Genomic DNA, 3721 nt, shown 5'->3' on the forward strand with positions numbered 1-3721 from the left:
ACTGAAATGCAGTGTGTAGTCCAGGCTGGCTTTATAGGCCTGAAGATGCTGCTGCCTCAGCTCCTTCTTAGCTGCACTGAAGCACTGTCAGCATGATGGTATAAGCAAGGCCTCATAGAGCCCAGGCAGGCCACTCTGTAGCCAAAGATGACCTTGAGCAGGATCCTCATCTTCTCGTCTCTAACTGCCCACTGCAGGAATGCCTTCCTGCTTTGAGCCACTCTGCCCTGTCAAGTAGGAAAACCTCCAGACCAGGGTAGGCATGACTGAATTCCAGGCTGAGTGGAACCTGTCTCCAAAAGAATATGGAGATTCTAAATATTCTGAACTATCAGATCTGAAGAGCAGGGCTGGCGAGATGGGTGGACGGGACTGTGTGACAACAGCACGTGCCAGCATCCTTGTGTCATCTTCACCTGGTGGGGAAGGGAGCAGGTGTGGGAGCTTGCTGGCCTGACATCAGCCACAGGGACATATCTACTGGTTCCTTCTAATGAAGAATCCTTTCTTTTTCTCTCCTCTTGTTTTGACTCCGGTTTACTGTATGTAGTCCCGGCTGCCAAGGACTATCGATCTTCTTGTCCTCAGCCAACTGAGTGTAGGCGGTCTATACAAGGTATGTAACTTGTCTTAGTGGGTTTGGGGAGATTTACTTTTTAAATCATCTATGTAGGGGTGGACATCCTTGATCTCTTAATCCTTCTGCCTCTACGTACAAATGTAGGGATGACACGAATTCCACGCCAAGCCTTGTTTGTTTGGTTGTAGAAACCAAACCCAGGTTTCTGCATGGTGGGCAAGAGCTACCGCAACTGAGTCACACCTGGAGCTCAGGCAGGCTAGCCTCAGACTCTCTGTAGCCGAGAAATACCTCCTGATGGAACTGCAGATCTTACCCATTGACCCTGATTTTTCTTTTGCTTTCTTTCTCTCTTTTTCTTTCTAGCCTTTCTAGATGACCTATTTTTCCGACTGAGAGTCTTTTGAAGTTGCACACACAAGGGGTGTAGCTGGACGCCACTCTTCTTCTGAAGCTAGTGAGCTGTGTTCCGGTTGGGAGGGAGGGACAGGAGGCTGTCCCAGTCCCATGTCATTTCAGAGTCCTCAGACTCTACGCTGTGTATCCAGGCAGCGTTGAAGGTGTGTTCTGACCAGAAGCCCTCACGTCGGCCACGTCTAACTCCCTATGCACCTCCGTGCGACCACATGGAAGTCACCAGCCCTAACCAGCCCATGTCCCGACCTCAGGCTGATGAAACTAGGAAGATGGAGCCTCACCCCCACTGCTGGAAGGTTTAGTCACCTCACCCCATGGGGCAATCTCCTATCCCTCGCATTTAGACAGTTCTAGGGGGGTTGTGGATTTGTCTTAAAACTAGATGCTAGAGCTAGGGTGAAGGTGTATGCCTATAATCCCAGGACTCTGAAGGCTTAGACTAGAGACTAGCCATGAGTTCAAGGCCAGCCTGGCCTCCATGAGGAACAGTAGTCTAGGCTTTGGTGGCTCTCTCTGTAAAACACAGAAAGTGAACAACAGGACTAATGCTCAGTGTGCCTAGCATACACACTGGCTCTGGCCCTGGCTCCTTTAGCATAGAATAAAACCAAGCAGAGTATGCCCCGAATCCCAGCATTGGGCGGCAGACACAAGAGGATCAGGGAGTCAAGGCCATCTTCCAACACAGAAAGTTGGAGGCCAGTCTAGAAGGAATGACACTATTTTAAAAACAAACAGCACCTACCCCCAAATCTTAATGCCCCAATCTGAGAAAACAGTGACATAGCAGCCCTTTCTAACCACATATTCTTTGTGAATCAAAAGATCTTTCTGGTAGAGAGAAGAAAATCAGGCATCCAGATATTCAGGGCTATTTCCTGTGACTCACATCTGGAACTGGCCTGAGCCAATTGAGTTCATCCTTGTGCACAGCACTGAAAAGCTCTTTGTTAAATACTCCCTGCTGGCCCTTTGGGAGGCTCTGACAGGAAGGTTTGGGGAGCATGGGGACCCCTACCTGTGCCAATAAGAAAGGCAGGAAGGTTCTGGCCCTGCCACCAAGCAGAAAATCTGATGTTGTGCTGCCACCTTGTGGCACTTCTGTACCAGTTCCGTGTTAGTGTGCCTGGTTTGCTGGGGTCACTGCTTTATTTCCTGCCACAAACTGGGGTGACTGGGTGTGCTCAGAGGTAGGGTAGGGAGTGGCTTCCACCGCTCTGTACCCATCTGACGTGATTTTATCCTTCTTTACTTCATTCCATTTCTAGAGTATCCTAATAAAAGACAAAATAGCTTTCATAGATGTTCTGCCCAGGGGATGTCCCTCAAGAAACTTTGCAAACCACATTGCTGGTTCTTCCTGGCCCTGCGGTCCATAATGAGAAATGATTGGCACTAAGCAAGAGTGTGAAATCGACCCCCTGGGCAAGATTCAGAAGCACAAGAAGCCTGACAGTGACTGTCTGTCTGTACAGTGTCTATTTACCTTGTTTGGTATGAGTTCATGTGCAGAATCCAAGGAAAAGGACCAGCAGGCTTGCTGAAGCTGGCCACCGCAGCACCTGGAGATGGAAAAAGGTGAATCTCCATTTTTGTCCTGTTGTTGTGGTTTTTTTTTTCTTTTGGAGACAGGGTTTTTCTGCTTGGACCTTCCTCTCTAGACCAGGCTGGCCTTGAACTCACAGAGATCTGCTCGCTTTTGACTCCTGAATGCCAAGATTGTAGGTGTGTGCCACCTTTTGAGGCAGATGCATCTCGACCTCACTGGCCTTGAGAAAGCCTATGTTAAAACACAAGGTGTCCAGCACCTGTGATTTGACATTTGACACTGAACACCTGTGCCACACACACATACCTTGAGCTTGCAAGTGTGTGTCTACAGACACCGCTGCACACGTACACAGAAGCATGATGTGTGTGCTCAAAATAGTGTAAGGAAGCACAAGGTCAGCTGGGGTGCTGTGGATATTTAGTCCCAGCACTCGGGAGACAGAGGCAGGCAGATCTCTGTGGCGTCAGCTTGATCTACAACTGCAGAACTTGCTGTCCCAGGAATCCTGGGCTACCCACAGAATCCGGTCAATAAATAAACAAACAATGTGAAGGAAAAAGAGGAAGCAGTACAAAGTTAGTTGACGAATCAGGTATAAGATCTGGCCTCTTCTGGAGGAGCATTCCGGTGGCCAGACCTAGAATGAGACAGGATGCTGCTGCTGAGAACACTGGGTGGTCCTCTCTGGATGCAGAGCCCAGCAAGCCAAACCCTGGGGAATCTTATGACTGCTGAGTAGAATTCAGTTGGTGGGCTGACAAGGTGATCCCAGCTTTGTTGGCACTGTGGGTCACCTGGATGTCTCACCTCTCTGCAGCACGGGACTAGGCGCCTCTCAGAAGCCAAGGGAGAGGACCCTGCACTAGGGAGAAAAGAAGGCCACCTTGATCAATTCTACTGGTGCTAACCCCTGCTTCTTCCCTAATCATTACAATATATGTTTTCTATGTTGGAAATAAAATGGCATTGTTAAATGAGCTTTTGGTTGTTTTCAGACAGGGCCTGTTGTCTGAGAAATCACATCTCCATCACACACAGGAAGTAGAGAGGGAGAGTCATCTGTAAGTGGAGCAAGGCTTTCAGTTCTTTAAGCCCCCCCACAATGACATACTTCCCCTAACAGGCTCCTGTGCTACAAGTTCCAGAATCTCCCCAAACTGCACCACCAATTG

General features: G+C 49.0%; 1 long non-coding RNA gene across 1 annotated transcript; it reads left to right on the forward strand.

Annotated features, from left to right (window-relative positions):
- Positions 1 to 480: 480 nt before the first annotated feature.
- On the forward strand, positions 481 to 2403 carry LOC119822199. Its single transcript, XR_005286746.2, has 4 exons — positions 481 to 616; positions 947 to 1037; positions 1129 to 1293; positions 2266 to 2403. It is a non-coding gene; the product is annotated as an uncharacterized LOC119822199 (long non-coding RNA).
- The last annotated feature ends 1318 nt before the right edge of the window (positions 2404 to 3721 follow it).

Source organism: Arvicola amphibius, chromosome 9 (genome assembly GCF_903992535.2).
Source record: "Arvicola amphibius chromosome 9, mArvAmp1.2, whole genome shotgun sequence".
In the NCBI taxonomy this organism is placed as follows: domain Eukaryota; kingdom Metazoa; phylum Chordata; class Mammalia; order Rodentia; family Cricetidae; genus Arvicola; species Arvicola amphibius.